Here is a 16266-nt window from a genome sequence, read left to right on the forward strand (position 1 = left end):
CATTGCTGTGTGCATTTTCTCCGTTGATCTTGTGCAATATACTAGAAACTGTGCAAACCAGGCCCTTCAGACACAGGCCTTGCAGTGCCCAAAGCATTTAGTGCTATTTTTGCTTTGACTTTGGTATTAAATGTGTGCAAGTGGAGTGAATGAGAGAGAAAATGAGAGGAAAGGAGAAAAATACGCTTGTGAAATCTACTGGTCGTGTAGCGTTACTGGTTAACAGCCTCCCTTCTCCCTGCTAGTTGTTTTAATTTGCTGTTGCTATGGTAAAAAACAAATCAATATCACATGGCTACCAGCCAATCCCGCTCGGGGAGTGCCACAGAGATTCAAGATCAGGTACTCACGCTTCCAAGCAAGAATTGGGAGAAGAGGATTTAGATATTGAGTTTGCGGGATTTCCTTATGGGAGACTGATAAGGCTCAGGCTTGCATGCGTTTTCTGTTCCTTTCTTCCTGCACTTTCCTACCGGTAACGAGAAAAGCTGGGTATTGTATGTCAACGAGACGTCAATAAGAAAAAAAAAAAATGGGAAGGCCTACTGATTTGTTTACGTTTTCCAAGATGACAAAACATATTATCCACATAGAAGGAGGCTGGCCACGTGGCAAGTGGCAAAGGATTCTGATTAACGAAGAGGTGGGACACCTGCAGGATATGTTGGTTGTGAAAACATAGTTTGGGGTCTTGAGTAGCTCCAGGTACAGCTGCACAGGAGAGCTGGTGGGTCAGAAACAGTTGTGACTGCCGTGTCAGGCAGAGAAAGCTGGCATCTCTGGGGAGCAGGTGCGCAGGGGGGCGAGGGGCGTTATGGAAAGATAGGGAGGTGTGAGGCATCAATGTGAGCCCGAAGCAAAGTCACGAGAAAGCTGTAGGTCCAAAGGCAGGCCAGGTGAGCACGGAAGCCCGGGGGTAGAGCAGCACAGGGGCCAGGACACACACTTAGCTCCTCTCATAAAACCTGCCTGAGGCCCAACCTGAAGGCCCAGCAAAGAAAGAGAGGAAGTGGCTGTGAAGAGAAGTGAAGATGTCATGTGCCCAGGCGTACTTTCTGGAAGGAACCAGATGGGCACAGATGTCCGCTGCCGGGTGGACCAAGGAACTTGGTACTTCATGCTTTGCTTTATTGCAGAAGAATGATGCAGGAAGACTTAGCTGGGCTTTGTAAATTAGTTGCAATACTGTTTTTTTCCTCCAGATTTTTACTCAGCTCAGTTGGTTTTTGTTGTTTTGTTTTGTTTTGTTTAATGTGCACGAACCGTTAGTTGCAGCTGTGATAATATTCATAGTAAGGAGCTCAAGGTGGCGTCATGGCTGGTCTGCATCAGGCCATGCCTCCAATTGCTCAGCCTGGTTGAGCTGAAGCTGGTCCCCGCTCTGTTGCTGAGAGTGAACACAGGTGTGAAAGTCAAGGCCATAGGGTTTCTTCTGTGAGCCGGAGCCACAGTGCTGATGGATAAGTTTTCGGCTGGCCTGCTCCCCTCAATATGGCAGAAACGCTTGGTAATAAAAGTGGACCCACCGATTTACCTTAGTGCTCTGACAAAGATTGCATTGTCTCCGAGATCCTAGGTCGGTATATTCCATCAATCAGTCAACAAGTGTTTATTAAACACCTCTTGGTTCCCCTGGCTTTTGCCATTTGGTTAGAACAAGTCAATTACCTAATAGCTAACTTTGAGTACGTGCAAAATGTAGGACAGAAAGAAACAATGCAGAATTGTAAGTTTCAAAGACTTTAATAATAACTTTATTGGCTAACATTAATTTAACATTGTTAACCATCAGACGTTAATTGTAGGTTTGAGACAGTTTTGGTGTTTGGGGGAGGAATAAGAGAAGGAATTTTGAGTTTAACTCTGTAATTTCTTCACCTCTACTATATTTCTCAGCATAATGCTGTTTAAATAACATATAATGATGTAAGATCAGCAACAGACGTATGAGAATGCTGCTCCCACAAATCCAAAATATGGGGCTATTGAGAGCATTCCCCCCATCTCAGCAAGCTGAGAGTCAGCCCCAAAATGACTGGGGAATATGGGTGCATCGTCCAAAAAAATCTTAGCCATCAATCAACAAAAGGAAATCCCAGACCCTCTCCCACACTTCTGAGCCTCGGGGTGGCTGAGATCTCACCGTCCCCATCCCAGCAAGGAAACCTGATTCCTGACCCTGGAGGGTTAAACTCCACCCCCGCACACACACCTTTTTTTTTAAAAGCACAGTTACTTTAAAAAAAAATCTATTTCCCTTTTTAAACACAAAGTTTTTGTTTTGCTTTGTTTTTCACCCTAACATCAAAATTAATGTGTGTTCTCTGGGCACAGACAAGCCACAAGGGAAGGATCCCAGTTTGGGAAGAGCTGGGAGAGGGGACTGAGGGTGTAGGGGAGCCTCAAGAATTCCTTTCAGCGATGGGTCCTGGCAGGCAGATGGGCAGGCTCTAAGGTCTAGGAGCATCGAGGCGAGCTGGTTGCCAGAGAAGAGCTCTGGGGGAGTGTGCCGCCTCAGAAGACAGCAGCAGGAGGCAGGGGGCATGGAAGACGCTGCAGGTCCCTGGGCCTGAGCAGTTTGCCATCCACACTAGCTGGGGAACGAGACACTTACGAAGAAGGTAAGAGCAGCGCAGCACACAAATGCCTTCAGAAGGATAATTAGCATATGCATAGTTCCCTACCCTCTACAGAGGGCTTTCACAGACTTTGTCTCAATTAACAGTTCAAACAGAGGGTTAAAAACTGGGAGCCTAAAATTAGAGCACGCCTGTGAGGATGTACTAGGTAAGGCTTCTGGCGGAGATGAGTTACGAACCGGATTTTTAAAACTTTTATTCATTGATTTTTTTTCAGCGTTGGATTTGAATTTAGAAAACCAGGAGACACAGGTGCTCCTGGTACATGTATGCGTGTCACCTTCTCCTGTCCCCAGATGCTTTCTTGGACAAGTACACTTAAAAACTGGTACAGTAGGCGTCCCGGATGCGGCAGCAGAGCAGGAGAGGTTGGTGGGCTTCGCTTTCCCAGCTCTGACTGCTCAGAAGTCATTAGGGGACAAAACCTACACTGGCTTCATGCCCCAACCCAGGCACACAGTAGCAACGTGAGTCTGGCCATGACTGGCAAGGAGGTGCTTCTAGAACATAAAATTCGTAAATGGTTGTAAATGGCTCACAGGTCAGGGAAAACCCATAGTCAACAATGAACCCAAAATTCAAAGTAGTCCATTTGCCCATTAGAGCACCTCATTGAGTTCTCTTAAGCCTGTTAAAGGGGTCGGGGCAGAAATTAATATTTTAGTGGCATGTGTTATAAACTAGGTGCTTTACACACATATCTTGTGTATTTCGAACCTTAAAAGAACTTCATGAAGTTACTGTTAACCCCGCAAAGTTAATGCTGGCCAATAGAAGTTCTGAAAGTTTCCGGAACACACCCGTGATCCCACAGCTGGTATTTGGCAGAGCCAGGATTTAAACTCAGGCCCGATCATACCTCCAAATCCTATAGGGAGGCAGCACCATGTTTTCAGCTGAGCAAATAAAATAGAGAAAATAAAAATAATTTATTTGCAGAAAGAAAGCTCAAGGTGAAGGTAGGAGGCCGATTATTTTAGAAATCTCAGATGTACTTTATATAGTTTACATTATGATACATAAATACTGGGTGTAATAACACTAGTATCTTACTTCATATATCATTTCTGTTTTTATGCTTATTGTCTCTTTTAATGGACACAAAGTTCCCTATTTGTCCCCATCTGATAAATTAAATAAAAACCAAATTTGAGTGAGGTTAAGCAATGTGTTCAAAATCTCACTAGCCAAAAAGCGGAAAAGCTGGTCCTCAAAACTGTGGGAATCTGTGCATATGATATTCAATGAGATCAAATAGTCTTTAAATGAAATGACACTGCAGCCTGACTTGGAGTTTTCTTGCAATGGATGTTGCATAGTGGATTAGAGCCCAACCCAAGCAATTTTGGGAAGACAGTATGTTTTTAATTAAGATATTGAATTATTTTTAAAAAATCTATCAATTTCAGGCATCCTAGATGCAAGCTTCACCTAATCAACTAAAAAGTATTGGTGAAGTATATATTATGTCAGTGATTTACTGCTTGTAGCTTTCAATGCTCTGGGAGTTCAGGAAAGTGGAACTCCTTTTGGGTTGGAGTACTAGATAAGGCTTCGAAGAGGAAGAGATACTTCCTCTAGCTCTCTATGGATATACTTTGTCTAGATCAGTGTTTCTACAACGGGATGTTTACACCCCAAGCCTAGGGCAAGGTCATCATCTCCGTGAGGAAAGGAAATAGTTGAACTTACATCTTATATGTTATTTAACCCGTCCTTTTAAAATGTCACTTTTCACATGTTTGATAACGTATATAGCATATTAGTATTGTTATGCAAGTATAACATTTATAAATAAGTAACTAACCTTATAATGGTTGTTCCTGCACAAAAGTATTTTTCTGATGGGGATATATGATCTAAAAAGTTTGGAGAGGACAATAGTCAAAAATAGAGGAAGGAAGATTATCTCTAGAAGGGAGGAACAGCATGATGTAATGTAGGGGCCAGTGTGGAACTTCGAAGACTAGGGATTAAATGCTGGAAAATAAGCATTTTTTCAGTGTGGAAATAAGTTTAGACAGAGTCGGGGAGTGAGAATATGGAAGAACTAAAGAGCCATGTGGAAGAGTTTAATTTGTTACCTACAGCATCCTGTCTAATGCTTTATAAGGATTGAATTGAACTTGTGAGATCAGGTTAGAGGTTAGAAAATTTGTAACAAGTGATGCCACTGGCCGGAAAACTTTTGCAATATTCCAGGCATCGTGTGGGTAGGAGTTGCCTTAGAATGGCCGTGTGAGGATGGAGGAGAAAGGGCAAATCTAGAAGATGTCTTGAAGGAAAAATAATAGAGGCTAGAGAGAGCTCAGAAGAGCCAAAATGACGTCGGAGTTTCTAGCAGGAGAAATATCTGTGGGACCCTAACAGAAAATGGGGGTAGATGGAAAAAGGGGCCCATCATGGGAATGGGGTCAGGGGAGGGAGGGAGGATGAGTTTTGAGTTCTGGTAAAGGTGTTTTAGCTAACGATGGGACATCCAAGTGGGTCATCCATAGCCATGTGACAACATGAAATGGAGAACAGCTTAGGCACCGGGCTGCAAATGTAAACTGAGACACACCTGTGTTGAAGCCATTGTTGAGGCCAGGAGTTCTCATTGCCTCCAAGAAGAAGGGAACATAAATGGAGACAGGGAGATGACCAAGGATGAGCCTTGGGGAAGACTGCCTGGGCCCAGAAGAGACTAAGAGCTAGCAAAGAATCAGGAGAACAAATACCCACAAAGGAGCAAAACTGTCAATCAAAAACTAAGTAACCAAGACTGTTGGGCAACATACCACAGCCTCCGTGGCTCCCGTGCCGCGTCGTTCCGCCGGGGCTTACCCTCTCTGACGTGAGCGCTCAGTCCGTGGTCCTCGTGGGGGCAAATACCAGCTCCCTGCCATGGTGACAGCCACAGAGTATCGGCGGATAAGGAGAACCTCCTGCCTGGATCTTTCATGTAGATACAGATATAGATACTTGACTATTTAAAAAGTAAATCTTCACTAATAACCAAAAGAAAGCATTTAAAACCAACAATTATCAAGATGTATCCATCTGTATCTCAAAATATGCATTTTGAGGGTACAAGTGGTTAGGACAGTCATTCCAGAGTGACTGGAGATATTGCTGGACACTAGGCCACCCGTTGTCAAAGACCTAGGGTTCACTCGTTGCTGGCTCTAGCAGGTCTCAGCTGAACCCAGCTGTAAGGACTACTTTGAAGGAAATGAGAAAGTACCCTCACGCCTATAGTGAGCAAGCCAGAACAGCACTCCTCAAACGTTCGTGTGTACAGCAGACCATTGGGGATCGAATTAAAACTGTAGAGTCTTGATTCGGTAGATCTGGAGTGGGGTCCGAGATTCTGCGTTCCTCCCGGACGAAGATGATGCTTGCTGCTTGCCCTGGAGGCTTTGCTGGCGTAAACGTAGACGGCGGTGGGTCTCCGGGTCTGAGATGAATTTAAAGGAGCCTCTGTAGGGCTGAGGGCCAGGACCTGCTTCCTCCATCCAGGAGGCCTTTCCAGGCTTCCCGGGCTCAAGAGTGGAGCAGAGGTCGAGCCGACTTATCCTGCAAGCCTTGCACCGAAGCTGCTGTGGTCGAGGCCACGAAGGTGGGCCTTCCAGCAGTTTCCAGCAGCTCCGTGGCCACAGCAGCGGGTCTGTGGATGGCGCCCCGTGCCCACGATGGCCGTCTTCTCTGTGGACGCAGACTCTCACCAATTCCCAAAAAGATTTGCTCACTGCCTCCAGGGAAGGCTAGTGTGTCTGTTTCCACGTCTGCTCCAGAGATATTTTTTCCTACCAAATATATGTGTTCAAAATCAGCCATAGACTTTTCCCTCTAGACAGTGGTCGGAGCTGGAGCCTGCGAGTCTGACAGCCTCAGCGGGTTACTTCGGGGAACTCTGACAAACCCAGCGTTTCCCTTAGGATACTGCCATTCTCCCCTCATTCCCTCCAAAGAATAGGAAGAGTGTAGAGGAAGTGTTATGTGCAATTAAAATCACATTTGTTTAAACATGCCAGTTTTAAAGTCTCGTGCTATGAGTGAAGACGTTAAGAGAAACGACAGCTGGCTCAGGTGGTGGCTTCAGTGAAACTGTGGACAGTCTTAGATCTTGTTTCATGTCCGTCTGCCTTCCCTGCCCTCGAGAGCTTCATTTCTCTGTATGTCCAGCATGTGGCCCCCTCTTTCCTAGAACCAGGAGTCCCACTAACCAGATTTAGAGAAAATCTTCCCTGCCCAGATGCCCATTTAGCCCACACACAGACGACCGGTATTTTTATGCATTTTTAATTTACCAATAACCTTTTAGGACTGAAAGGAAACAAGTATTTATTGAGTGTCTACTATATGCCAAGCCCTCTGCCGAGAGCTTTCTGTACATCAACTCAGTTAAACCTTTCTACGAAGAAAATAAAGTCTCGGGAGGCTGAGTTCCTTGCCAAGGTCACACATGAACAAGTGACACAGAGCAGGGGGTGAAACTCCAGTTGGCAGGTCTCCGAACACCCAGACCTTTTGCAACGGTGCTTACTTGGGGGTAGCAACAAAAAGGGTTTGCTTCGGGAAAACTTCTCTCTCATTTGCACGTACTGTTAGCAGAATTCACTCAACGGTTAAATAGAACACAAACAAGGAATTCCTGGCAGGCTGGGCAGGCATGAGTTCAGTTTTAGCCGAGAGTTCCTCCTCACAGAGGGACCTGGGAAATCTCCAGGGACAGCTAGGGCGTCATCTTCATTATTTGTTGTGATTAGTGGGCCTTTTCCTTACTCCTGAATCTCCCTTGTGTCTGTGTGCGTGTGTCTGTGTGTGTGTGTGTCTAGGTGCGCAGGAAGATGCTTAAAGAAAGACCTCATCCGAGGTGTCTTCTAGATACTTTCAATTGATAACACGCTCATTATCAGCTATGAGGCCTGTGCGAAAGCGAGACGCTTTGTGCTGCTGTGGTTTGCTACCCTCTAGGAGGACTTGGAAATCCCTTTTCCTTGCCATTGACTTCCCTGTTCTCGTGCAAGGCTGTTTACGCTCACGCGTGTCACCCGTTCTCCGGCAGGGCCGCGTGGTCCTCCCCTCTGGCTGCATCTCCTGACCACCCTCGCGCTGCAGGCTCTCCTTCTCCCTTGCTCTGCCGGCTCCTGAGCTGACCCATGACCTCTATCCCCGGGTTCTCTTCTCTCTGCCAAGGCTGTAGCTGGCACCCCTACTACATGGCACACAGATGCCCCACGTCTCTGGGGTTCTAGTCACACCCGACTCTCAGCTGGTAGAAAGGACTCTTTATTTGCCCCCTTAGGAAGCCCATCATTTGAACCCGAAAGTATCAGCTTCCTGGCGGCCACCACAAAGACCGTGCCCTCAGGAAACAAAACAAACCCTATCTCTAGATTTTCCCTGTTTCTCTTCTTCAAAGTTCCCTGCTGCAGCTAAGCTGCAATTAAGAGGCAGGCTCAAAGGGACTAGCTGCCTCTGGGGCTGCTGGGACCCACGCAGAGCTTTGGCCTTTTTAACTCTTTGCTTCCTGTGACCTGCTGCCCCCACCGCGTCTCTGTTCCTCTGGGTGCTCAGGTGTCAGAAAGGTGAGCTGTGGGGAGACATCGGGGTCTGCAGAGGAGCTTTGCACACTCCACCAGATTCCGATCGCCCCTCCGAGAGCCACCCAACTGACAAAACCCACAAAGGTACGACGGAAAGCAGAAGGGAATCCCAAGATGGAAGGAATTGGCGGGATTATCTGGCACAATTCGCGTCTACCCTGTGCCACGGTCCTGCCAAGCAGACTCTATCTGCTGCTCACCCATCTCTATATGCCGGACAATCACGACCCCATGATGCACGCAAACCGTAACACTGTGTTATACAATTCTTCCCTGTGCTGAAACGAGATGGGACGCCCCATGACCCTCACTGCTCAGCCCTTGTTCAGGCCTTCGGATTGACCCTAAGCAAGTCAAATGCCCCTTCAGCAGACGAGCCCCTTCACATACTTAAAGAGAGCAAACAAGCCTCCTCTGATAGGAGCAGCTGGCACTGCCTATTATTTTCAGCAAAGAACACTTTATCTATGCAACCGAAGATACTCAGGTTTTCTGGCAGCTTTGTCACATTGCTGACCCATATTGGTATTATACTTGAACCTTGAACCGGCTGTGGTAGAGAAGGGGGTGGGCCCTCCATTTCCCCTCCGCTCCGTTCAGGCCTGAGCACAGTGGGAAAAGGTGATGGATGGAGGTGAAGGGGGGGAGGGACAGACAGCTTCCCCAACCGCACAGAAGGGTTGAAAATTGTCTTCCGTTCCAACAACAGGCTCTAGGCACCTCTGGAAATGCCTGGCAAGTTCCTGGGCATTGACTTGCAAAACCACCGATAGATAGATAGATGGATAGATAGATGGATAGATAGATGGATAGATGGGAGATAGATAAGAGATAAATAGATATAGATTAATATATATGTATCTATATAATACACTCACATAGAGATTAATAAAGATACACCTATAGATAGATATAGATTTAGATTACTGTATAGATAGATGGTTATAGATACAGATTAATATTTATATATACAGATAGAGATAGGTAGATAAAGATAGAGATAAATGTATACACAAATAGATAGCTATATAGATTAGTATATATACACAGATGTAGACTGATTGATAGATAGATGATAGAAAGATAGATACATGATAATGTTCACACAATTTGAATACCACATTAAGGCAGTTTTCAGAGGTAAAGTACGTGCTTTGGGTTTTCTTTTGTTTTGTTGCGTTTGTCTTATGCACGACAAAAGGGCAATCGTTTTAGCAGTAGCTCCGAGTCTTCCAGAGCTTCTCTGCGGCTCTCAGCACAGTCCTCAGCAGCTTAGAGACACTCTGCCATCAGTAGATGCCAAGGTCACCGAAGGAACTAATTAATCCCAACTCCAGTCAACAGCAGGCTGCACTAACCTGCCCTCCTTCCTCTGAGTGGGAGAAACCAGGAAGGATTTTCTCCCTCAGTTCTGCCCCGGCCTACTCAGGGCCTCCCTGAGCAAACAAAGGGAGGGAGGGAAGGCGGGTAAACCATTTCCCGACTAGCTGACCAGGTTTCATCTAGAGAAAGCCTGTTCTAAGGCTTTAAAACTTGAGTTGAGATAAGCCCTCCACTTTTTCTTAGGAAAATTCCCAGGTTGATAATTAACCTGAAGGTCCCCAGGCCCCCCTACTCTATCACAACACTGCCGTTTTGTTTTTTTTTTCTTTACTGCTAGTTTCACGAATGTCCTCTAAACCCAGCCAGCACTCTTTGCCTTGTTGAAAATTTTCCTTTTTAATTAAACCTACAAATTTTCCAGCTGACCACTAGGGAGCAAGAAACTTTTTCCCCCTCAGGGTAAAACTGATGTCATATAACCCAGACCACACTAAATAATTGATCAGAAAAAATAATTGAGAGGAGTGATGATTTTGGGAAACACTGCCGGGCCGACAACCCGAGAGGTGAAGTTGGAGAAAGTTGCGGTTCAAACACTGTGGATCCCCGAGTTAATAATCGTCCCCTTAGCCAGATACATGCTGCGTCCTGAGTTAATTGTTCTGCGGCTGTGGATTTTTATTTGATGTTCTGATCCCTTCCTTCCAGCTTGAGAATGAGTGCAGAAAGTAACGGAGAAGCTCGGACACGGCCTGCGTGCTTTGTCAGGTCAGCAGTCCGGGGTCAGTGCTGCCGTGTTTTAGCCCCCGGTCCTCAGTGTGTCCCCCCGGCCCCGACCCACCGCAGCTGCTACAGCAGGACGGGCATCGATCTGGAGTTAGTTTTGCCTTACAGTTTGGCAGGACCAGCAAATCCTGGAGTTAGGGTTGTGACACTCTCCATCTTGCTCTCTGGTTCAAAACTGAAAAAAAAAAAAAAAAGAAAGCAAAACCATATGTTCAGTACGGTATCAGGCTTCCAGTGAACACTGTGCTATGAAATAATAATCAGAGACCTAGGCCCGTATCCGAAGGCTTGGGAAAGAGGAGCCGACCTGCTCCAGCCAAGCTGAGGCAGGTAGGGAAGGGCGATTCCGTTTGCTTCCTTTCTCGAAATGGCATGTCGCTGGAACGCTTCCAGCTTCTAATGGGGAAAGCGGAGCGAGGCTGCGTTTACTGACTTATTTCCCTCCTTCACATCTCCCTTCTTCCCCTCACATCTTCAGGATTGAAAATTAGAAACACTTTTCTCCTACACACAAAACTACTCCCTCACACACACTTTTTTTTTTTTTTTTCCGCTTTGAAATGGCAATTGCTGCCAGAAAAGTCGTCTTCTCAAAAAACACACGCTGTTCTGGCCAGAACAGTCAAAGGGTTAACTTCAACTGGAGCCAGCTAGTTAGACGTAGTGGCTGGTTAAGGAGAGGGCTCACCCTTTGAGGAAAGGGAGGTTATGACCCAGAGAGACGCCGGAGGGCCAGCCAGGGTCCTGCTAAGACGTGACCTCTCAGTCTGGGTGCGGGTTACCCACTGTGTTCACTTGGTGGAATCCAGCGAGCTGAGCACTTAGGATAACGGGCTACGTCTTTTAGTCTTTCCTGCCTGTAAGGAAAAAATTTTTAATGTAGCTGGCCGCCGGGTACTGCCTGTTATCAGATAAACGGAGAACTAGTCCGAAGGTACCCCCTGTTTCCTTCTTTTATGTCCACTCACGTCTCCCCACCTTATCTGTTTCTCTCCTAAACTTCCGGGCTTCCGAAGTGGGGCTCCACTCCCACTAATAACAGGAACCATGAAGCCCTATAACGTCCTACCCCCGGGCCAGTGGAAGTTAATGCTTCAAATGCAAACTTGAAAGGAAATCATCAGTGTTAAATAATAATGATGATAATGATGATGGTAATCATGATAGTAATAATAAGGCCACTTGGTCACAGTATACAAAACATCTACTTTTCTCTCCCTGTCTTTATGTTTTACACACACATGAAAGTTTTGCTTAAAAGATTTTGGGGTTTTTTTTAATCCTATTTGGCAGTCAAGACTAGTGGGAGGAAGGGACACCCTGGAGACCACAGGTGACAGTGCTCTTTGCCCTTTCGGGGGACTGCAGGTCTCAAAAGATAAATAGGGTGGCTGAGGGTGGCCAGAAGCCACAGCTTGCGGATTGTTGACATGGATTTGAATCCTGGGCTCCCCTACTTAGGATGAACAAAAGTTACCAAGACACTTGGAACTTTGACCTCCTGGTTGGCACAAATCAAGATCATCATGACACATCTCAGGATTTTCGTGACGATTTGGTGACACAAGGTACCGGAAGTGCCCTGCACACTGTGAAAGCCCCAGTGTCCATGGGAGAGACAGAATCATTGTTAATTTTATCTTCACCTGCTTGGCCAGAGCAAATGTGTTCTACTTAGTGAAGTTTTCTTGGCGACAGAAAAGTTTGCGGAGAAAAAGAATGCTGTGTGAAAGGTCAAGGTCTTCAGTTTTCCTCATTTCCTTTTTTCTCATGGAATTTATGCTCTAGAATAACAGATAAAATGTACAAATAAATCGCCCGGTGAAGGTAATCTGTGCCACAAGGGAGGTGTAAGGTGCCTTTGCAGAAGGTTAACTGCTGTCCGGGTGAGGCAAGGAAGGCTTCCTGGAAGAGGCAGCCTCTGACCCAGCCTGTGAAGGAAGGGCAGGACCGCGGTGCATGCACTTGGGGAGCACCCGTGCAGGTGTCCGTGGAGCAGGGGGCAGAGTCTAGGGAGTACTTGCAGGGGCGGAGCTAAAATGCTTGGAGGGCCCTGACTGCCAAGCTATAGATTTTGAACTTTATTCAGAGTGCAGCAGAGAGCCACCAAATGTTTGTGAGCAGATGAGTGATGGCGTCAGACACTACCTGAGGGAGATAATTCTGTGAGCGCCGTTTAGAGCCGAGGACCACAGGCACCCAGGCGTCACGGAGGCATGAGCTGGAATAGTGGCAATGCAACTTCGCGGGAGGCGATGCACCGGTACAGGGGCAGCGTCCTAAGATCGTGGGCAGGACTTGTGGAAGCCCAGGGACAAGGGGGGAGTCCATGAAGTGAGGTTGCAGGAACATTCATGATGCCAATGACAGAAGCTCCCCAGAAGGCGTGGGGGAGGGAATCAGATTGGTTCTGGTCATCAGAAGCTTGAAGTGAAGTTGGAATGTCCTCGTGGAAGTGTAGGTCGTGGCTTCCGTGGAGTTCAGAGCTAAATGCACATTTGGGATGCATCCACAGAGGAGCGGTATCTGCACTCATAAAAGGAGCTGAGATCCCTAAGGAAGCAAGTGTGATCTAGAAAATGGTCGGTGGCACAGGCTTGGGGAAGGTTTACATTTAACGGGATTTCCTAGGCACGCTCCCGCTGGCAAAGAAATCCAACGTCAAGAGCATTTCAGAGGGCAGGTGCTCCTTGGAACAGGTGTGTGGTCCTCAGGGCGTCTCCCGTTGCCTTTGGGTCTGTGAGAAGAGATCGGTCTAGTCACTACAGTAAGTCCCCTACACACGAACGAGCTCCGTTCCGAGAGCAAATTGGTAAGTCCAACAAAGTTAGCCTGGGTACCCAACTAACACGATTGGCTATATAGTACTGTACTGTAATAGGTTTATAATACTTGTCACACGAATAATACATAAAAAACAAACAAACAAAAAATAAAGAAAACACTTTAATCTTACAGTACAGTACCTTGAAAAGTACAGTAGTACAGTACAACAGCTGGCATCCAGGGGCTGGCATCGAGTGAACAGGCAAGAAGAGTTACTGACTGGAGGAGGGAGAGGAGGTGGGAGACGGTAGAGCTGAAGGATCGTCAGCAATAGCAGACGGAGGGCAAGCTGCAGTTTCGCTCACGCCTGACGTTGATGGCACGCACGTTTGCATCTTTGAAAGTTCGCAACTTGAAGGTCCGTGTGTAGGGGACTTACTGTGTCCTAGAAATAACACCGATCAGTGGTACAGTATGAATGTGTATTACGGTTTCCTAAAACCAGGTGATAATGGAAAATAATGCCAGAGAGTGGTGACTGGACAGCCAGGTCCCAGGAGAGTGGAAAGCCAAAATCTTCAGGGAGGGGGTGTGGGGTATTCAGAGCAATCAAAGGAGACATGAAGTAAGTGGAGGAGAAGCGGGGTTAAGATAAGACTGTGTAGGTTTGTCGGAAGGTGGGCTGGGTTGGCTGTTGGCACCTGGCGCTGCTTGAAGCCCGAGGAGGCTGCAGGGGATAGATGGGCTGAGCCCACCAGGGAGAAACCGTTTGTGAAAATCTGCAGGGAACAGGTCTGATTCTGCTGTTAACAGGAAAGGGGGAAAACGTCAGACATATTCGAAGGAAGGTGTAAGTTGAGGTCTAAATGCTTCTCCAGGGAGACTCCGAGAGGCCTTTGCCTTGAAATGAATCCTGCTCTATTCAAAATAACCATCGTGGGGTGAGGCCAATATACTGCATCGATCCCCAATTATTAATTAAAGATGAGCTTTGCATCACTGCAGGCTTAACTAAAATGCAATGACTGCCACTTCTTTCTAAAGTGCTATACCAATGTTATTTGGTTGTTGCTTTGTTATTTACTCATTCTCCTTAGCTTTTTCCTTCATCTCACTGGGTTCAGCAAAAAGAGAATCCGTGGGCCTAGCACTCTTTTCTGAAATAACAATCTGTCAATAGAGATATCGCATGTGGAATATTTTTAAAGCTCCTTATTTTAGTAATCCTCGTGCAATTTAAACTTGAACCAATGTCCAGTAAGAAGCAGGTGTTCAATAAATGTTTGTGGGACACGATTGAATGATTAAAGTATTTTATAATTGAGGCAGACCTTTCTAGAGATGATTATTAGCCACGAGTCATATTTACAGAAATACATAGTCCATCATCCACCCAAATACACCCAGAAGTTTCTATCACAGACACAGAGAGAATGCATTTCCCCCCAGAGATTGTGCACATTTGTATGAAGCTGTCGTTTAGTACTGGAGAGGGGCCAGCTAAACCTTGACCCCTTCAGCTAGGGCTCTTTTTTCACTGAAACTTCACAGAAGAAGTTTTGCTGATGAAGGCAACGGGCAGAGAGAGACGAAGGGTGAAATGCATCAACTGGGGAGTTATCCGGAGTGCCCTAACTTTGAAAATAAGTTTTAGTTGCTTAGTTGCAGTAGGACAGATACTTCTGATTATGCTTAGCTGCACAAAATGTACAGCACATCTCACAAAACGGATTGGCCTATTTATTCGCGCTTGGGGGCCACTTGAAAACTAAGTAAAAAATAAACATGCCCGCAGTCCAGGCCACAGTGAGCTCTTGTAGCCACTGGGACAAGGTCGTATGTCTGTACTACATTCGCTGCCCCACCCAACTCTAACCTCAGGAGAAGAAAGAAGTTGTGTTTTCTTTCTGAACCCATTTCAAAAGCCCTTACCAGTGACTCCAGACCCTGGTTTCATTGGCTGCACAAACTCTTGGGAAGCTTGTTAAAAAAATAAAACAGATGACAGATTCCTAGGCCTCAGCCTCTGAGATTCTGACTTGGGACGTCTGGGGTAGGGCCCAGGAATCTACATTTATTGTAAAACCACAGAGTGATTTGAACACAAATGACTAACAGACCTCCTGGCACAGAGGTTAAGAGACCTGCATTCAGGTCAAATTCAAACCCTGCATTCAGATTCTGGCTGGGCCGCAGACTAGATGCACAACTTCAGGCAAATTACAAAATGTATTTGAATCTCAGTTTTCTCATCTTTAAAATGAGGATAGTAATACTCACTTCTCGGGGTGATGGTTAGGATTGCATGAGATTACCCATATAAAGAACTTTCTCTACGGCACAGAATAAACACTCAATACAGAATATTTGGGTATCTTTCTCTGGGTGAACATGAAACTACTGAGGACTAATCCCCAATGAATGCTACATACCCTCCAAACAATTCCAGAAAGGGTAGGGGCTTCACCATGACTATTTCTGCAGTTTCTTAAAGTCTTGTTATTACTCACAGACTGCACTGTTTTCTCAGCAAAATGCAAGAAGCCTTTATAGTTTACAAAATAATGCTATACCAGACTTTGGGGAAGGCTTGTATTTGGTAAGGATGGTAAGACACTGGAGCATGTTACCCTAGACTGAAGGAATGCTGTTGCTTTTGAAAACAGGAGGACTGAGCCACTTGCAAGAAGTTTCATACAGCGTGTGTGTGAAAGTGGAGCCCTTAGCCCAGCTCTGTGACTGCCCGTGCCTTGAGCTGTTTTGGCAAAGATAAGGTTGATTCTGTCCCCACTCAGGCTGCTTTTAGGTCGTTGAAGCAGATGGTAACTGGCTCATGTGGAGACTAAATTCCTGAACTTAAACTTTTGGAAATGAATGAATGAATGAATGAATGAATGAATGAATTTCCTCTGAGGCCCAGATACACTCCTGACATCTGCCAGTCCATTCTGGCCCTCTGGTCCCTGAGGGAAGGTTGACTCTTTGTTGCTTAGAGAATAAATAAGCAAGGACTGCTCCAAGGTGTTTCCTGCAAGCACGCGCTCCTTCCTTCCCGGATGTAGTAACCCAGTTGCCTGTGTTGGAAGGCTCAATGTCACATGTCCTTTTTTTTTTTTTTCCCACTGCGAAGCCATCAACAGCAGAAGTATCTTCACAAGTTA

General features: G+C 46.1%; 1 protein-coding gene across 8 annotated transcripts in view; it reads left to right on the forward strand.

Moving 5' to 3' along the window:
- MBNL2 (muscleblind like splicing regulator 2) overlaps positions 1-16266 on the forward strand; it is a 158501-nt gene that overhangs the window by 2618 nt on the left and 139617 nt on the right. The window lies entirely within an intron of this gene.

Source organism: Balaenoptera borealis (genome assembly GCF_965194805.1).
Source record: "Balaenoptera borealis genome assembly, chromosome: 18".
Taxonomy (NCBI): domain Eukaryota; kingdom Metazoa; phylum Chordata; class Mammalia; order Artiodactyla; family Balaenopteridae; genus Balaenoptera; species Balaenoptera borealis.